A 19,866-nucleotide genomic window follows, 5' to 3' on the forward strand; every position below is an offset into this window, starting at 1 on the left:
AAAATAAAAAAATAAAAAATCAAGTGGATATAGTCCGTAGGAATTATTTCTGTAGCCAAAAGTGCCTACAACTACGGATATTATTGGTAGCTAAAAGTAGTGTTGGATCCATAGCAATATGCCAAATTTAAAAATAGCTACGGTTAATATCCGTAGCTATTTTCTAGATTAAAAAAATTTATAATCATTCATTCGTTCAGTTACCACCTGCATAATCATTCATTCAATAATGAATCAATTACAATCCTTCTAGAGGACAAACTACTACATTGCTGCCTAACTGGAGAGCTCGGACTGAGGTTGATTACCCAGTGTGCAAAGCTGCAGGAAGAAAATTTTCCAGCCAAAAATTCATATGCATGTTAGATACTACATTGGTGATTGGATACATGTTGCCAAAAGAAAATGTATTGGTAAAAGAAGCAAAAAATCCAAGTGGCATGGACTGCAGCTGTATTTAGTACAAATAGACTAGTAGAGGCAGGAGCAGAACTTACATCTAGGAGGAAAAACTATTGTCAGGTTAGAAAAATCATGCTGTAAGGAAGTGCATGCTATACATACTCCCCTAGTGACTTTTGAACCTGGGCTTGAACCTTGTCTAACATCTCTCATATTTGAACTTTCAGAACTCCCATGCTGCAAATCTAAGCTACTTGAAGACTGGTGGTCAAACTGTAAAAGACAGATCCGCAATTAGCTGATGGGCCAAATAAATCTCGATTGATGCCAATCTAACACCTTTATAATGTCCATGGTCCACCATGACTTGCTGGTGATCACTTCTATTTAGATTCCCTAGGACCATTTGTTGGTGATCAGATCTATTTAGATTGAAACACACTCCACTGCTCAAAACTCAACAGTCAAAATTTCTAACAACACAAATAACAAAAGCACGCACACATCAGATTGATAGAAATATTGCTAATAGTTTTCAGTTTTATGATTGATTTGAAATGGGATTAGTCAGCAATTATTCATGGGATGCCTATAGAATTCGATTTGTTGATATCACTTTGCAAAATAAGTCCATTCAATTCAGGGCATTATTACTTCTTCTTTTTTTTTTGCAACTTCAATTTGTTCAATTCATGAATCCAACTCATCTAGTCCACAGTTACATGTTTCTTGTTCGAATCTTCCAAGCCTAACTACATCCCACCAAATGTGCTTATGTGCATGAATTGGAAACAGTCAGAATTTCTTGTTAGTTAGGACTTAGCAGCTCCAAACCAACAAGTAAATTCTGACAAATATACAAGAGCATGGAATTCACTTTCAGTTTGCTCAGCCCAAAAACGAGGCAGATCCAAGGGTCAAGAAGACCACACCACAGGAAGAAGCAGTGATAATGAGAACCACCGTTGAAACCTTCCTAGGGCCCACCGTGATGGTTAATTGCCATCTAACCTGTTCATAAGGTCACATAGACCTGGACGAAGGGAAAACATAAATATCAGCTTAATCCAAAACTTTTGTGGCCCCCAAAAAGTTTGCAATAGTACGTGTTTAATCCCCAATGTGTGATCCACTTCAGCCTTAGAACCGCCCATTTTTGGGCTTGTACCCTAATATGATATGGCAAAATGGATGGACGGTGTGGATAAAACCCATACATCACGGTGGCCTCAAAGCCCTGTCCATTCCTAGATAAGGAATGACAGGGGTAGTACCCAATCGGCGTCCCAAAAAATCATGACAGTTGAGATAATCCTAGTAATCCAAACAGCTGCCTGTCAACAGATGGACTGATGGTGCAAAAGGTGAGCAATGGCAAAGTAACAGTCCACATTTAAGGAGCGAGCAACTCAACAATCTGCAATAAACATGCCGAAATTCCATGATCAACTGATCAATGGTTTTGGCAAGTGCCTGACTACTGCATGGAGGACATTTGACCAATGTGGCTTATGAGGCTCCTTGACAGTAGACACATTTACCACAACTATCTTGAAACAGGCCTTGTGTAATAACCCAAATAAATCTTGACCGTCAAATTTTAACCGTTGACCAATGTACCCAATTAGCCTAATATGACCATCGATCTACAAGATCAATTGGTTCAATCTCAACCATTAATTTGAACATATCCGATCCAACTGTTCGTTAACTAATAAATCCAACCATATATTTAACCATCCATCCAACAATACAACCATCAAACCGTCCATATGCTGAAATCATCAGAACACTTGTCCTTACATCTAAACTGACCATCCATGACCGTCCATCTCACCAATAATCCACAGGTACATAACAAAGTCCATTCCCCAATCTCATCTAGCCGTACATTTATCCATCCATCTACCCATACATCTATCCGTCCATCTATTATACACTAATCCATCCATCCATCTACATCATCCATGTACCATCCAATACATCCCAACCACACACATACACCAAACACATCACATACATACCTCTCACACACACACAAGTAGCCATGCATGCATCATAGCTTACACATACATGTGGCACATGCATGTGGTGCACATAAGATGCATGGTGAATGTGTGCATTTAACCAGCCCACGTTGCAAAAGAAAAAAAAAAAAAAAAAAGAAACGTTATGAAAAGAATTGCAAAACGGAAGCATAAATGCATGTGAAGCATTTAGATTTGTGCACGTGGTGTAAACCAAAAGAAAGAAAGAAAGAAAGAAAGAAAAACGAAAGAAAACTGAAATTTTAAAAGACATTAATAACACACGTGAGATGCTATCCTTATAAATAAGGAGCAAAGGAAGAGAAGTGGGATGTGGTGTGACTCTTACAAAAGAGAAGTAGATTGCTGGACATTCACGTTGGAAAGAGAGGGAGAGAGAGAAGAGAGAGAAAAAGGAAGAAAGAAAAGAAGAGAGAGAAAAAGGAAGAGAGAGGAAGAAAAGAAAAAAAAGAAAAAAAGAAAAAAAGAAAAAGAAAATACTTTTAAGAAAAAGTGAGTTTTCTCTCACTTGATATTTATGAAAACTTTATATAATTTAATTTAATTCATTTTATTTGTTAATTCAATTGTACTTGTAATACAAAATTGCCATCTTGGATGTACTTTTTAATTTGACGTAATTACTTACCCTGCTTCTTAAAATGTTGTTTAAATTATTATTTTTATTGTCATTGCTTTAATATGATTTCATTGAAGTTTTATAGTCTTATTGTTAATCCTATCTATATATATATATATATATATATATATATATATATATATATATATATATATATATATATATTATTTATTTGCATTTAGATTTTGTTTTGTTAAAAGTTATTGCAAAATCTTGAGTTTATATATATATTTTTATATAGATCTTAAATCATATAAATCATGTTGCATGCTTATCTTTTTAATCAAGATTTAATAAATCACGTTGCATGTTTATTTTTTTCATTGTATTTTAACCATGATCTAATAGATTATGTTGAATGTTTATTTTATTTTTATGTAAAATTTTAATTATCTACATACAATTTACATTGATTGAAAATTTTGTTTTTAGTTTATTAAATCATGTACATCAAGTATTATGGATTGACCAAAGAATAGTAGTCATTGAAGATATTTAGAAATATTTGATTTATGCAATATTAAAATCATGCATCATTAAAACAGTTATAAAACACCAGAAAATAAGTGGGGCAATCAAGTCCTCTGGGTTGAAAATCCCTAAAGCGTAAATAAGTAGGGCGATCAAGACCATTGGGTTAAAAGTCCCTGAAACCCAACTAGTACCTTTTGGAACCTCTACCTTACCCTTTGAGTGAGTGAGCATGTCAGGACTGTCAAAGGTTCTCATTGTCAGGTTCGATAGGGTAGTAGTCTGACCAACTAACGTATAAATGGGTCCCTCACCAAGTGCCCTTTGGATGGGTGAGCATGTCATGCAAGAGGTTCCCATTACTAGGCTAGGTGTTGTATCAGCGCCGGTGTTGGCCAATCGGTGTAAACTAGCCCTGGTGTTAAAAAGAATAAACTGCACATGTTATTATGGAGTATAGCATATGTTGATTTCATTCATTCATGTTTCTTTGAATTTACGTTGAAAAATTTTGTTTATTAAATTTCCTCATTTTTTGTTTTACCTAAATAGGTATTGTATCTTTTAATACATTTTTATTCATGTTATATGAGGTTATTTTGAAACTTGTGTTGAGATTACTCACTAGGCTTCACAGCTTACCCTGTTGGGATTTTAAAATTTCAGGATCGGGATCACATGGAGGAGCTTAAAGAGATTTTCTTTTATTTATTTTTGTTTCTTTACCATTTTCTAAATAAGTGTAATAAATATTTAGTATAACAATATTACGATCACATGTGTTTAATGATAATCTTGAATAATTGGAACATTAACATTTTTCTTTAAATAAATGTTTGATTAATAAATTTTTGGATGGTTATATTTTATGAATGAGGTTATTTTGTCAATATATGTGTAAAATATGAAATGTAAACATACAAAACATAAGTCATGCCTGCGGGTACGGAATCGGGGTCGGATATACCCAGGTGCCGGATTTCGGGGCATGACAGATTGGTATCAAAGCTCAAGTTTAGAATCATTGAGGACCTAGGGTTTTACTTGAAAACTTAGCCACTTTGAAAATTAGGATATATCCCCTGTGAGTGTTGTTGTGATCAAAACTTAACTTATAGTATCTTTTAATGATCCATCCTTATGTGATATTTAAAGCTTATTGTTTGATTTAGAACATGTCTGGGAGCCGGCGTGGAAATAGAGGTAGAGGTAGAGCCAGTCCTGTGGCAGCCATATCGGGGACCACCGAAAGTGGCCAATCACTGGATGGGGTCTTTCGTGCTTTAGGCGACATGACCGCTATTCTTGGACAACACATTCGTTGTGATAATAGAGGAGCCGCCCAAGTTGCACATGATGACATTGGTGGCTTAATAGAGAAATTTAAGAGATTGAAGCCGCCTACTTTTAAGGGTTTGTCGGACCCTATGGAGGCAGAAAAGTGGAAAAAGCAAATAGAGAAGAGATTCACTGTTTTAGGATGTGATAAGGAGCAGAAGGTTACACTTGCGATTTTTATGTTAGAGGGAGAGGCCGACCACTGGTGGGAGACAATTGCTAGAACAATTGAAAAAGATACTGCATGGACATCGGATATGTTCTGTGAGAAGTTCAATGAGAAATACTTTCCTGAGTGTGTAGGGGAGCAAAAAGTAGAGGAATTCATAAGCTTAAAACAGGGGGAGATGACTGTAGGCCAGTATGAGTCTGAATTTACTGAATTATCCTGTTTTGCCCCATTTATGATTCAGGATGAAGCTCGCAAAGCTAAGAAGTTTGAGCGAGGTCTGAGAGGGTCAATTCGTAACAAGTTGAGTCCACTTAAGCTTAGATTGTATGCCGATATAGTAGAACGGGCTCTAATGATAGAGCAAGACAATGAAGAATTCTGGAAAAGTCGTAACCAAAAGAGAGAAGTGAAGAGCAATGCTAGGGCTACATCGAATACATCTCAAACACAGGGTGATGCTTCCAAGAAACTAAAGACGATGGTAATAAACACCTCAACTCCTACTCAGCCAATGAACCGATTTATGGGTAAATGCTATAACTGCGGAATGGAGGGTCAATCTGCGCATTTTTGTAAACAACCACCTCAGCAACTACATTATCAGGTGCCCCCATAAATGCACCCGAGACCTCAGCCACAGTTTCAAGCACCTCAACCACAATACCAGAGACCCCCATATCATCAAGCACTGGAACAGTATCAGAGACCTCCAAAGCAAAGACCCCCTTAGCAACAGCAACGGCCACAACAACAACACCACCAGCCAAGGCAGGAAGGCTGAGCTCCTCAACAACTGGCCCAGGGTAGTGTGTTCACCATAGCACAACCAGACGCAAATTCTAATGGAGCAGTGGTAGAAGGTACCATAATTATCTATTCCTCGCCCGCTCAAGTTTTATTTGATTCAAGAGATACGTATTCTTTTATCTCGACTCCTTTTGTGCATATATTGGGTCTATCTCCTAAAACACTATATAAGAATTTAGTAATTGCTACACCAATAGGAAGTTTCACGTTGTTAAAATAAATATGTAGATCATGCCCTATCATGGTTGGAGATTCCGTGTTGTTAGACAATCTTACCATGTTGGAAATGCAAGAGTTCGATGTTAGTCTGGAAATGGATTAGTTATCTTCGTTCCATACAAAGTTGGATTGTTTTGAGAAGACCATGACCTTCTTTATTCATGCACGACCAAGACTCCAGTTTCTTGGAGAGCAAAAGGACGGTTCGTTATGCAATTTCTTAGCACTTTTGGAAGACGAATCACATGAAGTGGGTATCGATCAAATTTTAGTTGTATGTGAGTTTTTGGACGTATTTTAAGAAATACCATGGTTGCCTCCAAGAAGAGAGATCGATTTCAGTATAGATCTTATTCTCAAGATCTCACCAATCTCCCTGGCACCGTACCGTATGGCACCAGTAGAGTTGAAGGAACTGAAGGAGCAGATTCAAAAGTTATTGGAGCAGGGTTTTTTTTGGCTGAGTACATCACCGTGGGGTGCACCAGTCTTATTTGTAAGGAAGAAAGATGGCTCGATGAGATTATGTATTGATTATCGCCAACTAAACAAGGTTACCATTAAAAATAAGTACCCACTTCCTAGGATAGATGATCTTTTCGATCAGTTGAAAGAAGCCAAGTTTTTCTCCAAAATAGATTTGCGGTCAAGATATCACCAGCTTAGAATTAAAGAAGTAGACATACCAAAGACGGCCTTTAGGACTCGTTATGGCCACTACAAGTTTCTCGTGATGCCGTTTGGACTAATAAATGCACCGGCAGTATTTATGGACCTAATAAACAGAGTATTTAAGCCACACCTAGATTGTTTTGTCATAGTATTCATAGATGATATTCTTATATATTCAAAGACCCAGGAAGAACATGAGCAACATCTTAGAGTCACTCTTCAAACCCTGAAGGAACACCGATTATATGCTAAATTTGAAAAGTGTGACTTTTGGAAGGAGGAAGTGAAATTTTTGGGCCATGTAGTTTCGAAGAAGGGTGTATCAGTAGACCCATCAAAGGTAGAAGCAGTATTAAAGTGGGAACAGCCCACGAGTGTGACCGAAATACGTAGTTTTCTTGGTTTAGCAGGGTATTATCAAAGATTTATCAAAGACTTCTCTCGAATTGCGGCACCGTTAACTCGATTGACCAGGAAGGGTGTAAAGTTCATTTGGGATGATACTTGTGATCAGGCATTTTCAGAGTTAAAGATTAGGTTGATGACAACGCCTGTCCTCACCATTCCTTCGAGTGGTGAAAAGTTTGTAATCTTCAGTGATGCTTCATATAGAGGTTTAGGTTGCGTCCTTATGCAACAAGGTAAGGTTGTAGCTTACGCCTCTAGGCAACTGAAAGTGCATGAGCAGAATTACCCTACTCATGACTTGGAGTTGGCAGCCGTGGTTTTCGCTCTCAAAGTATGGAGGCATTATCTATATGGGGAGAAGTTTGAGCTATTTTCAGACCATAAGAGTCTGAAGTATCTTTTCTCTCAGAAAGAATTAAATATGAGGCAGCGTCGGTGGATGGAATTCTTGAAGGACTATGACTTCACCCTTCAATATCATCCAGGTAAAGCCAATGTAGTAGCAGATGCCTTAAGTCGTAAGCCACACGGAGTAATCGCTCATCTCATGATTCAGCGATGGAAAATGTTAGATACAATAAAGGATTTTGACATCCAATTGAATCCGCAAGCATCTGTAGCTCGTCTCTTGAACCTAGCCGCTCAACCTTCCTTAATTAGTAAGGTTATAGAAGCTCAACAATAAGATTCATGGCTATAAGCTAAGGTAATAGAAGCTGAAAAAGGTGGTAAGTCATAATGGAAAGTTGGTACCGATGGTGGATTAAGGTTCCAAGGAAGATTATGTATACCAAATATGGCTGAATTAAAGAAGGAAATTATGGACGAGGCACACCGCACTAAGTTCACAATCCACCCTGGAGGTACGAAGATGTATCACGATATACGTAGGCAGTAATGGTGGAATAATATGAAGAGGGAGATCGCTGATTTTGTGGCCAAATGCCTCACATGTCAATAGGTGAAAGCAGAGCATCAGAAGCTGTCAGGGATGTTACAGCCATACCGATTTCTGAGTGGAAGTGGGAGCACATATCCATGGATTTCATTATGGGATTGTCACGGACACGTAATAATCATGATGTAGTTTGGGTCATCGTCGACCGGTTAACTAAGTCCACACATTTTCTTCCTATACGTGCTTCCTATCCCTTAGAGGAATTACATAAACTATATATTAAAGAAATAGTTAGACTGCACAGAGTGCCTATATCTATCGTATCCAATTGGGATTCTAGGTTTACGTCTCATTTTTGGAGAAGTTTACAGAAGGCACTGGGAACCACTCTTGATTTTAGCACCGCTTTTCACCCTCAGACTGATGGGTAGACTAAAAGAGTGAATCAGATCCTTGAAGACATGCTCCGAGCTTGCGTGCTTGATTTCAAAGGGAATTGGGATGATCATTTACCATTGATCGAGTTCGCTTATAATAATAGCTACCAGACGAGTATCGACATGGCACCATATGAGGCTTTGTATGGGAGGCCTTGTAGATCTCCAAATTGTTGGATAGAAGTTGGAGAAGGTAGTTTGCTTGGACCAGAGATTGTGCAAGAGACAATGAAGAAGATTTTTATCATTAGAAACCGTTTGCGCGTAGCCCAAAGTCATTAGAAGATTTATGCAGACAATCGCAGAAGAGATCTAGAGTTTGCAGTTGGAGATCACGTCTTCTTAAAGATTTCTCTTATGAAGGGCGTTATGAGGTTCGGTAAAAAGGAAAGTTGGCTCCAAGGTATATAGGTCCATTTGAGATTCTAGAGAGGGTTGGTGTTGTCGCATATAGGCTTGCTTTACCGCCTCAGTTGTCTGTTATTAATGATGTTTTCCATGTGTCGATGTTAAGGAAATATGAGCGGGACATTTCTCATGTTATAGACTGGCAACCATTAGAGATTTGGGAAGACGCTTCATATATCAAACACCCAGTACGTATTCTTGACCGGAAAGATCAAGTGCTTCGATCGAGCGTTATACCATTCGTCAAGGTTCAGTGGAGTAACCATATCGAGGAAGAGGCTTATTGGGAATGAGAGACCAAGATCCAAGAGAAATACCCTCACCTATTCGTATTATAGGTATGTAAATTTCGAGGATGAAATTTCTATTAAGGAGGGTAGAATGTAATAACCCAAATAAATCTTGACTGTCCAATTTTAACCATTGATCAATGTACCCAATTAGTCTGATATGACCGTCGATCTACAAGATCAATTGGTTCAATCTCAACCATTAATTTGGACATATCTAATCCAACTGTTCGTTAACTAATAAATCCAACCATATATTTAACCATCCATCCAACAATACAACCATCAAACCGTCCATATGTTGAAATCATCAGAATACTTATCCATCCATCTACCATCCATCTAAACTGACCGTCCATCTCACCAATAATCCACAGGTACATAACAAAGTCCATTCCCCGATCTCATCTAGCCGTACATTTATCCATCCATCTACCCATACATATATCCGTCCTTCTATTATACACTTATCCTTCCATCCATCTTCATCTTCCTTGTACCATCAAATACATCCCAACCACACACATACACCAAACACATCACATACATACCTCTCACACACACACAAGTAGCCATGCATGCATCATAGCTTACACATACATGTGGCACATGCATGTGGTGCACATAAGATGCATGGTGAATGTGTGCATTTAACCAGCCCACGTTGCAAAAGAAAAAAAAAAAAGAAACGTTATGAAAAGAATTGCAAAATGGAAGCATAAATGCATGTGAAGCATTTAGATTTGTGCACGTGGTGTAAACCAAAAGAAAGAAAGAAAGAAAAATGAAAGAAAACTGAAATTTTAAAAGACATTAATAGCACACGTGAGATGCTACCCTTATAAATAAGGAGCAAAGGAAGAGAAGTGGGATGTGGTGTGACTCTTACAAAAGAGAAGTAGATTGCTGGACATTCACGTTGGAAAGAGAGGGAGAGAGAGAAGAGAGAGAAAAAGGAAGAAAGAAAAGAAGAGAGAGAAAAAGGAAGAGAGAGGAAGAAAAGAAAAAAAAAAGAAAAAAAAGAAAAAGAAAATACTTTTAAGAAAAAGTGAGTTTTCTCTCACTTGATATTTATGAAAACTTTATATAATTTAATTTAATTCATTTTATTTGTTAATTCAATTGTACTTGTAATACAAAATTGCTATCTTGGATGTACTTTTTAATTTGACGTAATTACTTACCCTGCTTCTTAAAATGTTGTTTAAATTATTATTTTTATTGTCATTGCTTTAATATGATTTCATTGAAGTTTTATAGTCTTATTGTTAATCCTATCGAAATATATATATATATATATATATATATATATATATATATATATATATATATATATTTTATTTATTTGCATTTAGATTTTGTTTTGTTAAAAGTTATTGCAAAATCGTGAGATTATATATATATTATACATAGATCTTAAATCGTAGAAATCATGTTGCATGCTTATCTTTTTAATCAAGATTTAATAAATCACGTTGCATGTTTATTTTTTTCATTGTATTTTAACCATGATCTAATAGATTATGTTGAATGTTTATTTTATTTTTATGTAAAATTTTAATTATCTACATACAATTTACATTGATTGAAAATTTTGTTTTTAGTTTATTAAATCATGTACATCAAGTATTATGGATTGACCAAAGAATAGTAGTCATTGAAGATATTTAGAAATATTTGATTTATGCAATATTAAAATCATGCATCATTAAAACAGTTATGAAACACCAGGAAAATAGGTGAGGCGATCAAGTCCTCTGGGTTGAAAATCCCTAAAGCGTAAATAGGTAGGGCGATTAAGACCCTTGGGTTGAAAGTCCCAGAAACTCAACTGGTACCTTTTGGAACATCTACCGTACCCTTTGAGTGGGTGAGCATGTCAGGATTGCAAAAGGTTCCCACTGCCAGGTTCGGTAGGGTAGTAGTTTGACCAGCTAACGTACAAATGGGTCCCTCACCAAGTGCCCTTTGGATGGGTGAGCATGTCATGCAAGAGGTTCCCATTGCCAGGCTAGGTGTTGTATTGGCGCGGGTGTTGGCCAACCGGTGTAAACTGGCCCTGGTGTTTAAAATAATAAACCACACCTTTTATTATGGAGTATATCATATGTTGATTTCATTCATTCATGTTTCTTTGAATTTACGTTGAAATTTGGTGTTTATTAGATCTCCTCATTTGTTGTTTTACCTAAATAGATATTGTATCTTTTAATACTTTTATTCATGTTATATGAGGTTATTTTGCAACCTGTGTTGAGATTACTCACTAGGCTTCTCAGCTTTACCTGTTGGGATTTTAATATTTCTGGATCAGGATCACATGGAGGAGCTTTAAGATATTTTCTTTTATTTATTTTGTTTCTTTACCATTTTCTAAATAAGTGTATTGTACATTTTGTATGACAACATTACGATGATATGTGTTTGATGATAATCTTGAATAGTTGGAACGGTGGACATCTTTCTTTAAATAAATGTTTAATTATTAAAATTTTAGATTGTTATATTTTATGAATGAGGTTATTTTGTCAATATATGCGTGGAATATGAAGTGTAAACATACAAAACATAAGTCATGCCTGCGGGTACGGAATCGGGGTCGGATTTACCACAACTATCTTGAAACAGGCCTTGAATATTCAGATGAAAAGCCAATTCAAAATATTTACTATGCATGGGTCAGCATGTGGAGAGATCACAGTCATATAAACCGCCTTGCACCTCTTAGCTTGGCCCAGGCTTGAACGAAAGATATAGAATCTGGGCAGGCTCTTTATATGGGGCCTAAATTCAGCCCTGGGTGGACGCACAAGCCTAAAAATCAAGGCCGAACATGGGACATGGCAGGCCAGGCCTGGGAGCAAGGTGGACCACCAGGGCTGCTGCCTGTGGCCATCCCCATTTAAGAGGTGTGGAGGTTTAAAATGGCCTCGGTAGGAAAGAGAAGTTACATATTCATTTCTGTTTTCAAAGAGATGTCCAGAGAAATGGTTGGCCATGAATCCTATGAACTCGAGTTCTTTAAAACCAGTAGAATTCGAATTGCCTTAAAATTTTTAAGGGATGAGCGCAAACTGCTGTCTGACCTGTCGTGTCATATCTATTCGTCCTGTTTGAGTTCATTTATTCTTTCGAGAATCTCCACTATAATCATCAATCAGTTTGCTAACATCCTTCCAGAACAGACCTTCCACCAGAATCCCATCACAAGTAAACCTGCAAATCAAAGAAACATTCAAATTCTACCAATTGGATCTATGAGTGCCAATGATTTATTCTCTCTTGCATAAATTCGTCCATACTCATGGATCGTGATCAAATTGTTCCACTCATTCCAAGTCAAATTCTTGTATAAAATGGGATAACAATCCGTGCAACATAAAAGAGGCATTAAACAATGCTCAGCTTGAGAAAATCTATGGCATGCTTAGGTTCTGTTTGTACAAGTGACCAATGAACCCATGATTCAAATCCATGGGGCAGCTTGTGATTGATAGCCCATATACTGATTATCTTCCATATGGGGAAATCCCATATTGGTGGTCCATATGCCAAATATGGGGAAATCCTATAACTTTTAGTTGTATTGATAGCCCATATACTGAGTATCTCCCATACGAGAAAATCCCATATTGTTGGTCCATATGCCAAATATGGGGAAATCTAACCTTTTGTGGTATTGATAGCCCATATACTGGAACAGATCTCTGCCTTCTTTGCACTTTTAACTTACAGAGGCAAACCGCAGCTCTCACAGGGTTGTTCCAGTTTATTTTTCGTTCTTCTTACATCAAGGTCTTTGAGCTATATGCTAAGAAATGAAACATCAAATTAAGTATAATTCCTTCTTCTTCTTTTTTTTCAAATGAAAGCTCAGGTATTTTTAGACTAAACTACACCTCTCCATAAATTGAGTTTGCATTGAATAATCAATCCTTCTTCCATTCAAATTAAATAAATTAACAATTAAAGAAGATCTTACCAAAAGTCATGAAATAAATGAATGAAAATCTCAAATTTTCAGATCCAATCGCCATGCACCCAAACATAGAAGAATTGATCTGCATGTATGACAACAACATATGCTTGAATCTGAAATATGCAACTCCAATCCTCCCACATACAACATCCACCTGAAAGAATGCGCATAACCGTCATGCATGAGCAATCAATACAGGAATGTACAAAGTAAAACCATAAAACCGAAGATACTGCACTTTCAGGATCTCCTCCATAATTAACGATCTCATTCTAAAGCCCTTCTCCTTGACAAGCTCAACTGACATGCAAACATTGACTGTGTCGACAAGGGAAAACTAGTTTTCAAATCATGTTAACACAAATCAACAATGACGGAGGGTAAAATGAAACATTCCAAACCTCAATTTGTTAGTGTTACAATGTGAAACTTGGTTATAGAATACAACAAGCTTTGGAGTTCTCCCCACGTTTCCCCAATTTTTCTACTTCTATATTTGCAAGCACATTATAAATTTTCACAGCAACTCCAAACCAATTGTAGGTTAGGGATGCATTAGTCCAATTCTAGTTTCATTGTCTTTCTAAAATTCTAAATAATGCATCTATACTTTCATCCTGAACCTCAAGCAAATAAAGAAGAACTGCTAGGAAGCCCTCAAGTCTCAGGTAGGAAAGGTCCTTAAATTCTTCTTGATGCCCATCACAAGTTAGAAGTCCAAAATTTCATGATTTATAAAAACATGAGCGCCTCCAACATCCTACACAATTTATTTTTTTAAATAAAAACCATGATGCCAAGCATAAAATTTCTTAATGCCTGTGGATCAACCATAATGCTTTGCCAGAGTATCAAAGCTTTTCTCTTTTATCAAATGGCGATCTTCGATTTTGTGTGGATAGGGCAGCAGAATTCCTAATCAAAAATACATAGGCTTGGCACTTAAAGTTAATTTTCAGTCATTTAACAGGCTATGCATAGAAATTAGTAATTGTGAAGTCACTGCTGATGAATAGAATCCAACACAAGCCCAAAGTAATGTCCTAAACAATCATGGATTCAGTAGTAGGAGTACCATGCTCAAAGCATCAGATTTAATAGAACGGTCACCAATTCAAGCTACAAGAGCATTCTAGTTGAGCAGAAGAACAATTTTGTCAAGGACACCTCTGCTTGTGAGCCAGTCATGGTTTATTGCTAGTCCACTGTCAACGCGGTTGTAAGGTTAGCGAAGCAGATATATGGCAGAATGACCTTCCCAATTAGCTGCCTGATCTGTGGCCATGAAAGGAATGCAAAAAAGGAAGTCAATGATCCACATTCAAAGGTCCAATCATTGTGGTTCTTGTATCCTGGACCATTCATTGCAATTCCCACCTGGACTATCCATATTCACCAACCATAAAACCGCATTTACAATGATGAGGGCACTCAACCAAGACCATTTCATGCAGGAAAATGTCAAAGCTTCTGAGGATTTTCAAGGAGTACGAGAAAGATGAACAAACATTTTTTGAGAACAAAACTTCATATCTATCTCGTCCACATGTCCCAAGCATACAGTTTCAAATGTCTGACTCAAGAGTCATGTCCCTCAAACAGAAATCGGGCCCTCTATTTCTTTGTTTGTTTTTAGAAACCAAATTTATCAATCATAAAATAAAATACCATGGATATTTAGGAAAACAGGAACACAAGTCTCCACTCGGAATTTTGATTTTCATTCAAAGAACTACGAAAAAGACAAGGAAGCACTCAAAAGCTTCGTGTTTAATAATGATAATAATAAAATCTCAGATGCCTCAACAATCAATAAGTGAGGATACAGAGCACAAAAAAATCAATTGAAAAAAAAAGGAGGATATTTACAGCAAGATCATCAAGATTTACAAGGACACACAAAAAAGTACAAAATCATAATCATAAAACGATCATATTCCTTGAAAAACCTTCAAAAGCTCAAATGATATCAATTACCAGATGAAACAATTCCTCAATCCATAAATGAGAGAACTGCAAAAGTAGAATAAATCAAAATAAATATACGCTTCACTCATCAGGAATTGCAAGCAGAACGCCATACCTTCTAAGAAATCCTTCAAATTCTCCAGAAAAATGAAATCCGTTCACGACTCACAATAAAAATGCTCCAAAGCGAGGTATCCTAACATGAAATCCGAATAAACTAAAATTTAAAATTCAATGAAACACAAACGAAAAATTAATGAGATTTCTGAAGACTTACATGAGAAAACATCAATGAAACTGCATTATTTCTTCAGAAAATCTCTGGATTGGATCGTAGAGTAGCGTTGATTTCACGACACTGAGATTTCTCTGTTCTATATATTGATTTTCCAGGAAAAACGAGAACAATCACTTCAAAGCAAAGCAAGAAACAAAAAATGAGCAAAATTCTTTAACAAATTCAAACAAAAGGCAGGAAAACTAATCTGAAGCTTCGAATTCATGAAAATCACAATGAAATTACTTCAAACAGGTCATTAAAACCACTCCTTTTCAAATCTGAACCTTTTTCTATGGAGAATCTCTCGCATGGGAACATCTTGAAGTCTGTCTATACAGAGATCTTCTTCTCCTTCTCCTTCTTATTCTCCTTCTTATGGCGAAAGGGGGTTTTGAAGATTGAGAGATGGGTTTTGGGAGGTCTGCTGCACGCAGGAGAAAAGGGCGGACTGAGATGGAGAGGCTGAGCGCGTGAGGGAGAGCGGGAGATCGAGAGAAGGCGAGGGAGATGGAGAGGCTGAGTGCGAGAGAGAGATGGAGAGAGAGATTGAGAGATGGGTTTTGGGAGCTTTGCTGCGCGCGGGAGAAAAGGGCGGACTGATTTTGGATTTGGGAGGGCGCGCTTAGTTTTAGGAGGGGCGCGTGATGGACGACCCATAAATCATTTGAGTTTTAGGATCATGGGGCCCACCGTGATGTAGTTTATTTATCCACTCCGTCCATTAATTTTAAAATATTATTTTAAGTATTGATGCAAAAAATGAGTCAGATCGAAGCTGTAAGAAGACCACACAACATATTAACCATAGAAATCTAATTTTTATTATTTCTTATGGTGTGATCCACTTAGACCTTTAATCTACATAAATTTTGGGCTCATCGACTGAAATTGTATATGAAAATTGATGAGCGGCTTAGATCAAACAAATATATTCCAATGGGCCCCATGGAACCCCTTAAGCATCATCAATATCTAATAAGGTTCCGGTGAAGCTCTAGGTTTTAGCTACGGATCAAGTAAGTTTTAGCTACGGATTAAATGTATAATTGCTACGGATTTAATCCGTACCAAAGAACTTTCAATGTCTGAGCCCTTTGCTCGATTTTTTGGTAGTGTTTCAAAAGATTCTAATATACGCTGTGAACATGGCTTAGACCAAAAGGTACTTGTATGTGAATAATAGGCAATTAGGAATAAAAAATAAAAAAAATCAAGTGGTGTAGATTCAACATACATGTTTATTACCGTGATTTTTTATGTTTACGTTGAGCATTAATTATTAAATAATGCATATGATTACATGTCCATCCAAATGGTGGTAAGTGGTCACCAGGCCCACATAATAGGAAACAGGATCCTCATTTTGTCCAAACCTCGATTCTTGGTGTGGAAATGCTAATTTACTGTAATAAAAGGGAATATTTGTAAACATCTCCCATGGTTTGAAATATTTCAAATACCTCTTCTCTACTAGAGATGTTAGATGAATGCAAGCCAAATGACAAAAATAGCAGTAGATAATTGTATGATGCCTGGCCAGAAGTGTTGCAATTTAATGCAATACCTCAATTCGAGTAAGCATCCCATTCACTAGATAATTGTATGGAAAAAACCCAATGGTGCAGAAGTCAGGCTGTTCATCTCGCTAGGTGAGCCACACATGTACGATGGCAACAGGTTATTTTAAAAAGAATTTTCCCACTGTTCACATCAATGAAGTACCCTAATGGTCTACAGAGATTTATATTTTTTCTCCTAGGTCATCTCAATGGTGGGGCCTACCTCATTCACAACTTAGATGTACCACATACGCACATTCTTTGGCATATGCCACTGTGCATGTGGGCTTTAGCAGAACTATAAATGGTCCTGACAACAGTATCCCCATCACAATGTGTTCGAAAAACCACCAAAGCATACACAAAGGCTGTGCTTGAATGCATGAGCAAATTGAATTCTGAACAGTTTGTTAAATGAGGAAATAACATAAATGAATGATGTTTCCTAGAATTCATAACAGGAAGTATCCCTCAATTCGCAGTTGCATTTCCTTTCACATCCCACATCAAATTACTAATTGAAATCTCGAGCAATGATCCCCAAATATAAATGCTAGAGAAGTTCATGATTTGAACTTTTTTTTTAACCCACTTTATTAGACTAACAATTGCAATTCAAAACGATAGTGCATCCAAGCAAACCCAATAACTTCTAAATATGAACAATGTAATATCATCTAAGTAGGTGGATATAGCATTTGCTTGCGTTTTCACAATCCAAAGGAGAATGAGCATACATACAGAGTTCTGCTAGAACGATCACAATATTCGAGTGAAATTAACTATCCACGTAGTGATACAAATTTGAAACTTACACGAGATGTAGACAAGAGCTGTCCCCCATCCATGCCTTGACCTTAACTCTCGCTGATGGGTGATCCGAACCCAATTGAGAAATCAAACGTGATGCAAGTCATTTGGTTCCTGTTCCCGCCCAACAACTTCATCTTAAGTGTGCACTTGCCCTGTACACAGTATCATGGAAAAGGAAGACAACATGACTTATGCCAAAAAACAAGGTCAGTACATCATTAGTGCTTCTCTAATGATGCAAAGAAAAAAGATAAGCAATGACAGCGTGTTTTGCTATGTTAGAGGACAGAGAAATTACAGGAACCCCAGCCTGAGGATAGGCATGGTATCCTCAGTTTGAACAAGAGAGGCTTGTGGCTCAGTGATCCAGAACATTTGGTTTAACAGGCCCCACAAGCCCCCAGATTGGAAGATTGTATCCAATTTCTTTTTCCTCTCACTGAACGTGGACAGTTGCTATATATTTTATTATTTCATCACAGACCTGCAGTGGCCCTATTTGCAGGGGACTAATCAAATGTTATCTTATCTGGGAGATCATTAATAGAATATATCCAAATTAAGACCTCTTAAAACCCAATCGCAAGTAGGAAGATTATATTTTAAAAAATAGAAATAAAAAAATGCACTTACAGAGACAATGTTCCTGTCAGGCATAATGTCGAATAGCTTGCAGGCATGTGCCAAATCCTCACACCTTATATACATATTTATTAACCCACGTTCAAACATGCAATCTGGAGGTTTTGGATTTGAAATATAAGAGATTGAATGGCTCACTATCCCTCCAATGTAAAAGCACATAGATCTTACTGATAGATGTAGAGTTGAGAGTCTTTTCCGCAATTTACAAGAGCGATTCACCCAATCTCTGCATATCACTCGAACAGCTTCAAGAAAGAAGAGGAAAAAAAAGAAGATCAAAACCTAAATGCTTGAAAAGAATATCTGAGAGAGATAGATAGGGAGAGTGAGAGTGAGAGGAGAGAGAGAGATAGGAGATGGACTCTCTTCATTTTCTTCTTTTTCTTTTCCCTCCCTTTCCATTTTCTTTTTCTGGTTTTTTTTTTTTTTTTTTCCTCTGTTTTTTACTTTTTTTTTTATAATGGTTTGGAGTCCGTAATTTTCTTTAAGTTTTTTTTTTAAAAAAAAGAGAGCGGTGACATGGACCAATCAAGACTGGGGTAATAGGAAATCCCTGTTCACCTGTAACAGAGGATCCGGACGCGCTAGCTAGCTGCTCAAAGATCCGAATTGGAATTGCGTGCTGAGTAAGTTAGTACACTTTTATCTTGTTCAGTAACTCTGTTGCGCCCACTATAAATGTACGTGGTTTATCCATGCCATACATCTTTTTTCCAGCTCATTTCAGTAGTTGCGTCCTAAATTAAAATATATCCAAAGTTCAAGTGGACCACACCTAGGGCCCACAGTTATGTTTAATTGTCATCCAATTTGTTCATGAGATCACATTGATATGGATAAAGGGAAAACAAGAATATCAGCTTGATCCAATACTCCCGTGGCCTATAAGAAGTTTTCAACTGTAGACATTCAATTCACACTGTTTCCCATGGTATTGTCCACTTGAGCTTTGGACATGTTTCATTTTTTGAGAACAAGCCCTAAAATTATCTGGTAAATGGATGGATAGAGGGGATAAAATACATAAATTATGGTAGGCCCCACAGAGTTTACTCAGTACCCTAAACCTACTGAGTTACTTATAATTGAGGTTGAGTCAATGTATTCTATATTACTTTAGAAGACAATACATGCAATCTCCCCATCCTTCAAGGCTAACCACACATCGGCTGTTTAGGTTGCATTGGCGGGCCACTTGCAGTAAGGAGCCAATCAAAAGTTCCCTGCGCATTTCTTGAAAGAGGGGATGTGCATAAAAGAGGTGGAAATAAAAGAAAATACACTTAAAAATATGTTTAAGGTGCATTATAGTGTTGGTATCTTTATAGAATTATTCTCATTCTACTAATGTTTAAACCAGTTTGTAAGAGGTTACAACAAATCCAGCTCCGAAATAATATATATATATATATATATATATATATATATATATA

The 19,866-nt window shown here is 37.0% G+C and overlaps 1 long non-coding RNA gene across 5 annotated transcripts; it reads right to left on the reverse strand.

Moving 5' to 3' along the window:
* Nucleotides 1-1,299: 1,299 nt before the first annotated feature.
* Nucleotides 1,300-18,817, reverse strand: LOC131227446 (uncharacterized). 5 transcript variants are annotated; one of them, XR_009162282.1, is made up of 7 exons: nt 18,602-18,817; nt 17,791-17,940; nt 15,414-15,510; nt 15,252-15,332; nt 13,402-13,486; nt 13,172-13,322; nt 12,104-12,405 (listed from the first exon to the last, which is right to left on the reverse strand). It is a non-coding gene; the product is annotated as an uncharacterized LOC131227446 (long non-coding RNA). The 5 variants fall into 5 exon arrangements; XR_009162280.1 differs by lacking the exons at nt 17,791-17,940; nt 18,602-18,817 and adding an exon at nt 1,300-1,435 and having other exon boundaries at nt 12,276-12,405; nt 15,414-15,716; XR_009162281.1 differs by lacking the exons at nt 17,791-17,940; nt 18,602-18,817 and adding an exon at nt 12,858-13,000 and having other exon boundaries at nt 15,414-15,716.
* Nucleotides 18,818-19,866: the final 1,049 nt, after the last annotated feature.

This window comes from Magnolia sinica, chromosome 15, assembly GCF_029962835.1.
Source record: "Magnolia sinica isolate HGM2019 chromosome 15, MsV1, whole genome shotgun sequence".
Classification (NCBI taxonomy): domain Eukaryota; kingdom Viridiplantae; phylum Streptophyta; class Magnoliopsida; order Magnoliales; family Magnoliaceae; genus Magnolia; species Magnolia sinica.